We start from the raw sequence: 8,299 nt of genomic DNA on the forward strand, positions 1-8,299 counted from the left end.
AACTAAAGGAAATGTTTAAATCTCTGGGAACAAGAAAGAAAGCAGGCTATTTTTCTCTCCTCCTTTCATGTTCTTTGTTTTTGTTTTTTCCAGACAGGTTTCTCTGTGTAGTCCTAGCTGTCCTGGAACTCACTCTGTAGACGAGTTTGGCTTCAAACCTACAGAGATTCACCTGCCTCTGCTGGGATTAAAGATGTGCACTACCACTGCCTGGCAACCTTTGTTCTTTTTAGATAGGGTCTACACTATGTAGCTCTCGCTGGCCTAGAACTCACTGTGCAGACCATCAGATTGGCCTAGAACTCATAGAGATTCACTGCCTCTGCCTTGAGAATACTGGGACTGAAAGTGTTTATTACCGCCCCAGTCATTTTTTTGCTTTGTTGTTTTGAGATAATCTAGCCCAGGCTGACCTCCAATTCCCTGAGTAGCTAAGAATGACCCTGAATTTATGGCCCTCTGTCTGTACTTCTAGAGTGCTGAGATAGCGGGCAAATGCACCATGCCTGTATTATGGAAGTGTTATTGGGGTTGGAATACAGGGCTCGTGCATGTGAGGAAAGCATTGTACCTACCAACTAGGCCACATCTCCATCCTCGCTTCCTTTTTTATTTTCTTACATTCATTCATTGTGTGTGGAGGCACAAGGATGCCATGGCTCACCCTAGGAGTGCATGAGCACTGCTTATGCATGGTGCACAGACGTGCACACAAGCAAAATACCCATACATGCAATAAATAAGTTTATAAATAAATAAATACTCATCTGGAATGGAGCCTGGTAATGCGGGTCTGTAATCCCAGGCAAAAGATTTGATAATTAGTTAAGATTTGGGAAGAAACACAAGAAATTGATCATTAAAAGAACAAATAATCCAATAAAAAATGGAATACAGACCTAAACAGAGAACTCCCAACAGAGGAATCTAAAATGGCTAAAAGAGGCCGGGTGGTGGTGGCGCACACCTTTAATCCCAGCACTTGGGAGGCAGAGGCAGGCGGATCTCTGTGAGTTCGAGACCAGCCTGGTGTACAAGAGCTAGTTCCAGGACAGGCTCCAAAACCACAGAGAAACCCTGTCTCGAAAAACCAAATAAATAAATAAATAAATAAAAATAAAATGGCTAAAAGACACTTAAGAAATAGTCAACATCCTCTCTGCCTGCCAGCCCCACCTGTTCTTTCTTTGGGCCTTGCTATTTATTAGACCAATCAGATATTTTAGACAGGCAAGGTAACACAGCTTCACAGAATTAAATGCAACACATCTTTGCATCATTAAATGTTCTACAGCATAAACAAATGTAACACATCTTAATTTAATATTGCCCAACAGTAAAGAGCCACATGGCAGAAGGTAGACTAATATAAATGAGTTAATTTAAATCTCAAGAGCTAGTTGGGAATAAGCTAAGGCCAAGCTTCCAAATTTATAAGTCTCCATATCATTATTTGGGAGCTGGCAGTCCAAAGAAAATCTGACTATAGATCCCTGAATTGGAGGCCAGCCTGATCTTCAGAGCAAGTTCCAGGACAGCCAGGGCTTCACATGAGAAACCCTGGGTCAAAAAAACAAAAACAAGCCGGGAGATGGTGGCGCACGCCTTTGATGGTGGCGCACGCCTTTAATCCCAGCACTCGAGAGGCAGAGGTAGGCGGATCTCTGTGAGTTCAAGGCCAGCCTGGTCTACAAGAGCTAGTTCCAGGACAGGAACCAAAAAAACTACGGAGAAACCCTGTCTCGAAAATCAAAAAAAACAAAAAACAAAAACAAGCTCAGGGCTGGAGTACTTGCTTAAAATGTGCAAGGCCCTGGGTTTCAAAAAAAAAACAAAAACAAAAAACAAAAAAAAACAAATCTAGCTGGGGCTAGGTAGAGCCTGGCTTTTGGGAAGATGTAGGTTTGATTTCCAGTCCCCAAATAACAGAAGAATGGCAATAACAACAGAAAGCAATCTAAAGGGACTAGGAAATGGTTCAGCAGTTAAAAGCAGTTTATGCTCTTCTGAAGGATCAGGTTTTGGTTCTCAGGAACCACATGGTGGTTTACAACCATATATAGCCCCAGTTCCTGGGGATCCAACATTTATTCCTCATCCAGGGACGCATATGGTGCACATATATATGTTCAGGCAAAATACACATAAAGTTAAATGTATAAGTTAAAATTAAACAACAGAAATTGTCAGGGACCAACCTCAACAAAAATACTTCTTGCCTCTTGCCATTGTGGAGGCGTGGGGATTTAGAAAATATTAGCCGGGCGGTGGTGGCGCACGCCTTTAATCCCAGCACTTGGGAGGCAGAGGCAGGCAGATCTCTGTGAGTTCGAGACCAGCCTGGTCTACAAGAGCTAGTTCCAGGACAGGCTCCAAAGCCACAGAGAAACCCTGTCTCGAAAAACCAAAAAAAAAAAAAAAAAAAGAAAAGAAAAGAAAATATTATTAAAAAATATGAAGACATGAAAGAAAATAAAACGGAGAAACATATAGGATAGTATCAGGAGGGAATTCCAGTGAGTACTGAAAATTCACCCATGTTTAATTTCCAACTGCTTTATATACTCCTGGCCCCAAAAAGTAGGAATAAGGGCTGGCGAGGTGGCTCAGTGGTTAAGAGCACCGCCTGCTCTTCTGAAGGTCCTGAGTTCCGTTCCCAGCAACCACATGGTGGCTCACAACCATCTGTAATGAGATCTGGTGCCCTCTTCTGGCCTGCAGGGATACATGCAGGCAGAATACCAAGAGTACTGTATACATAATAATAAATAGATTTTAAAAAAAAGTAGGAGTAAGACAAAAGACTGCATTAACCTGATACAAGGAAATGAACAGACCAATTGAAGGTCGCGGGATACAGTCATAGTTAAAGTAGTTAAACGTTCTGTCCCTAGAACAAAACAAGTCACACTTACGCCCTAGACCAAAACATTCTGTAGGCCAGAAGAGGGCACAGATCTCATTATAGGGGGTTGTGAGCCACCATGTGGTTGCTGGGAATTGAACTTAGGACCTCTGGAAGAGCAGTCAGTGCTCTTAACCACTGGACCAAAACATTCTGTAGGCAAACCACTCCCTGGGTGGAATCCAGCATTATCTCCTTAAGAGAACTGGAACTTAGTTGAATCCTTAGACTTTTGTTTGAGATAGGAAAGATCTATTAGCCACACCTTTGAGAGAGCACTACTCTGTTCTAAAGGTGGAACCTTTGTTTGGAGTAGAGACAAGAACTTTGAAGGAACTAGAGGTAAGTTCCAACTCTCTGACCTTTGCTCAACGTGGAAATAGGCTCACATTTCGGGCCTCCACAAGAAATCTTACAACCAACCTCAAGCCAGACCTAGTGGCTCACATTTGTAATCCCAGAACTCAGGAAAATGAGACAGGAGCATTGCCCTGAATTAGAGCCAGCCTGGCTTCCACAGCAAGTTCTAGGTGAGCCTGAGCTATAGATGCAACTCTGCCTTAATAAACAAAAAATAGGGGGCTAGAGAGAGGTTCAGCAGTTAAGAGTGCTTGTTGCTCTTGCAGAAGGCCAAGATTTGCTTTTCAGCATCTGAATGATGGGTCACAAATAACTATAACTCCTGTTCCAAGTGACCCAACACCCTCTCCTGACCTCAGAAGGGCACCAGTCATGCATGTAATGCACAGAGATATATGCAGGCAAAACCTTCATAAACATAAAATAAATAATCTAAGACAAAACAAACCCTCTAAATCGAGGCACACCTGTGACCACAGTACTGGGGAGCTGAAAGCAAGAATCTCAGGAGTTCAAGGCCAGCCTTGACATTTTAGTGTTGGGCTGCAGGGACCCTGTTATAAATAAGTAAATAAATAAATAAATAAATAAATAAATAAATAAATCGTTAAAATGCATATCTGTAGTCCTAGGACCTGAGGCAAGAGGCTCCAAGTTTCAAGCCAGCCTGAGATACAGCAGATTCTGTAACATACAGGCCAGATGGTGGTGGCGCACGCCTTTAATCCCAGCACTCGGGAGGCAGAGGCAGATGGATCTCTGTGAGTTTGCGGCCAACCTGGTCTACAGAGCAACCAGGACAGGTTCCAAAGCTACAGAGAAACCCTGTCTCGAAAAACCAAAAATAGAAAAAAATAAAATAAAAATAAAGCAAGTGAAATTGATTGCGGAAGACTTTCAGCGTTGATTCTGGGCCCCACACCCACTTCATACTGAAAGTACACGAATCTCAAACACACACCTGTGTGCATACACAAAGACAAAGTACAGCTAACACTAATGGGGAGTCCCTTAACTCCATTGTTCTTACATGATCTGCCTAGAAAGGGCTCGGTCCCCACAACTTGCCTTGTTTCTCACTTCAGGCGCCAAAGTCAACTGTTTTAGCAATGTTTCTGACCAACCAGTTCTCAGTCAGGCTCCCACAGCCTCGCCTGGGATCCAGTTAATTTGCTAGGATGGCCCCAGAGTTAGCAGATACGTTTACAGTTTATTGTTAAGGATGTTATTACAAAGGATACAGATGAAAATGGTTGGGGTGAGGAATAGGAGCATTGGGTTGGGACACCCTGGCCCTGTCCAGGGGGGCCGCCATCCAGGAACCTTCCCATAGTCAGCTTTCTGGAAGTTCTCAAACCTGTTTCGGAGTTTTTCTTTTGTTTTAATTAGCATATCAAATACATATATCATTTTGTTTTAATGAGCATACGAAATCCATATATCATTGTACCATGCTCATAATAAACCAGCCTGCCTCCTTCTTCATTTCTCCTCTTCTCAAAGCAGCCCTCTTACATTTTCATGCCCTGTACATGTCCATATGCTGTTGAATTTAGATTCTGTGAGAAAAAATGCAATATCTTTTTCCATCCATTACCTCCTTCCTCCTCCCATTCACTATGCTTATAAATATAGATTTAAATATAGATTTTATTGGCATAAGAACAGACAGGAGGACCAATGGAACCGAATAGAAGACCCGGACATCAACCAGTCTACAAACCTCAATCCCAGAGAATTTAGACAATAATGCAGACACTAAGAGAGACTTACACAGATCTAATCTACATGGGAAGTAGAAAAAGATAAGATCTCCTGAGTAAATTGGGAGCATGGGGACCCTGGGGGAGGGTTGAAGGGGGGAGGGGAGCAGAGAAAAATGTAGAGCTCAATAAATATCAATAAAAAATATAGATTTAGGGGCTGGAAAAATGGCTCAGGGGTTAAGAGCATTGCCTGCTCTTCCAAAGGTCCTGAGTTCAATTCCCGGCAACCACATGGTGGCTCACAACCATCTGTAATGAGGTCTGGTGCCCTCTTCTGGCCTGCAGATATACACACAGACAGAATATTGTATGCATAATAAATAAAATTAAAAAAATGTATATATATAGATTTATATGTGAGAGAAAATATGTAATATTTGTCTTTCTTCAATACTATGGATTGAATCTAGTGTCTTACATCTGCCAAGGCAAGTGCGCTACTACTGAGTTAGATACACAGACCTCTTTTAAACTGGCCGTGGTGGCGCACGCCCTTAATCCCAGCATTTGGGAGGCAGAGGCAGGTGGATGTCTGTGAGTTTGAGTCCAGTCTGGTCCACAAAGGCTAGTTTTCAGGATAGGCTCCAAAGCTACAGAGAAATCCTGTTTCAAAAAACAAAACAAAACAAAACAAAAATCCCAGCACTCAGGAGGCAGAGCCAGGCAGAGCTCTGTGAGTTCAAGCCCAGCCTGGTCTACAGAGAAGTTCCAGAACTGGCTCCCATAGCTACTAGGAAACCCTGTCTTGAAAAACCAAAACAAACAAAATACATAGACTTCTTTCAGTTTTTGAGTTTGGGTCTCAGTAAGTTGTCCAGACTGGCCTCGATTTCACTCTATCACGAGACTCCACAACATTGTCCTCCCACACACGCACACACACACACAACAACAACAACAACAATAATAAAAATACATGAATATACATGATCTGTCTTTGGGTAGGGCTATTGTTTTTATCTATTTTGTTAGTTTATAATCTTGGTGTGCATCAGGCTGCCTTGGATTTTACAAAACTTCTTTCTCTGCTCACAAATTTTAGAATTACAGAAAAAATTTACCATGCTTAATAGAACACTTTTTATTTTTTGGTTTTGCTAAATAGGGTTTCTCTACATAGCTCTGGCTGTCCTGGAATTTTCTCTGTAGATCATGCTGGTCTCAAACTCACAGAGATCCCCCTGTCTCTGTCTCTAGAATGCAGGGATTCTAAAGGCAAGTGTCACCACAACCGCTTAGGTCTAGGTCTTAATAGTTCATTTTTTATTTAAAAACTTTCTTGGTTTCCAAGGCAGCCAGGATTGTGTAGAGGGACCCTGTCTCAGAAAACCAAAATAAAACGAAAATTTTCTTGGACTGAGAATGTAGCATAGTTTGTAGAGGGCTTTTCTAGTATGCACAAAATCCTCCTTTTCTTCCCTAGCATCACATAAAATAGGTGTGTTTGTACAAGCCTATATTTGGAGGCGGATCAGAAAGTTTAAGGTTGGCTACATAGAGAATTCAGAGCCATCTCTCATGCTCTTCTGTCTCAGAAACAAAAACATTTAGGGCCATCCTTGGCTACATAGCAATTTGAGGCCATGTAAGAAAACTTTCTCTCATGCTGGGCGGTGGTGGCACACGCCTTTAATCCCAGCACTCGGGAGGCAGAGGCAGGCGGATCTCTGTGAGTTCGAGGCCAGCCTGGTCTACAAGAGCTAGTTCCAGGACAGAAAACACTGTCTCGAAAATCAAAAAAAAAAAAAAAGAAAAAAAAAAGAAAACTTTCTCTCTCTCTCACACACACATAAACACACACACACACACTTTGTTATATCTTTTCTTTATTATATCTTTCTTTGTTATATCTTTTATTTATTATTATTTTTAAATAATTTATTTTAAGTTTTATTTTGTATATATTTGGTGTTTTGCCTGCATGTATGTCTATGTGAGGTGTCAGAACCCCTGGAACTGGAGTTACAGACAGTTGTGAGCTGCCATATGGGTGCCGGGAATTGAACCCGGGCCCTCTGGAAGAGCAGCTGGTGCTCTTAACTGCTGAGCCATCTCTCCAGCCCTCTTTGTTATATCTTACTAAAGTCTACAGGATTTCTTTATTTTCAGTATAACATTCCATTTTACTGCATTTATTGATTTAATTTTAATTTATTTACTTAGTGTGCTATGGACAGACCCTAAGGCCTTATATAAACATGTACAAGTCTATATCTCAATTCCTTTTTTTATTTAGTCTTTTTATTTTTATTTATTTATTTTTGAGATGGGGTTTCTCTATATAGCCTTGGCTATCCTTGAACACATAGAGATCCACCTGCCTCTGTCTGGGGTTAAAGACTTGTGCCACCAATGCTCGGCTGATACTTTTTATTTTTACTTAAATTATTGTGTTATATGTGTGGGTGAACAGGAGTGGTATCATATGTGTGATGGTCAGAAGACAACTTGTGGGAAGTGGGTATCTCCTTGTATCTTGTGCTATGGGTTTACGAACTGAATGAACCCCAGTCGTTAGGCTTTGTAAACTGAGACATCCTCCAGGCTAGGAATTTTTTTTTTTTAACTCCATGACAGTTTTTCCTGTTTTGAGTTTCCTCAGCATTTATGTATCAGATCATAATGCATTTTCTTTTCATTTTATTTTTTTTTGTTTTTTTGAGATAGGATTTCTCTGTGTAGCCCTGTCTTGGAACTAGCTCTTGTTGATCAGGCTGGCCTTGAACTCACAGAAGTCTGCCTGCCTCTGCCTCCCAAGTGCTGGAATTAAAGGCGTGTGCCACCACCGCCTGACTTGCATTTTCTTTTCGACAGGGCCTTGAATTTATTACAATATTAGAACCAACTTAGGGCAAGCATGGAAATGACATGCATATATGCATGTCTGTAGTTTTTGTACTTGGGAGGTATCAGGAATTCAAGGTCATTCCTCAACTACTTAGAGAGTTCGTAGTCAACCTAGGATATAAGAGACCCTGTCTCCAAAACTTAAAAAAAAAAATCTACTCAAGCCAAGAACAGTGACTCTTTAATCTCCTATAGATGCAGAGCGTCAACACATGCGTACCGACACCAAAGACCAGCGTGCGCACGGGGCACTTTTTGCCTTTCGGCTCTCCCCCCCGCCCCCAGCCCTCAACCCCCCCCATCCCGCCCCTCACACTTTGGAGTGTGCGCACCAAGAAAGACAAAGGTGGTGAAAGTGACCAAGCAGTCATTCCAGCGCATGCCCATCCCTAAACTGCCCTGGCTGTGCGGGGCTCACTTT

The sequence above is a fragment of the Chionomys nivalis genome, chromosome 7 (assembly GCF_950005125.1).
Source record: "Chionomys nivalis chromosome 7, mChiNiv1.1, whole genome shotgun sequence".
NCBI classification, from domain to species: Eukaryota; Metazoa; Chordata; class Mammalia; order Rodentia; family Cricetidae; genus Chionomys; species Chionomys nivalis.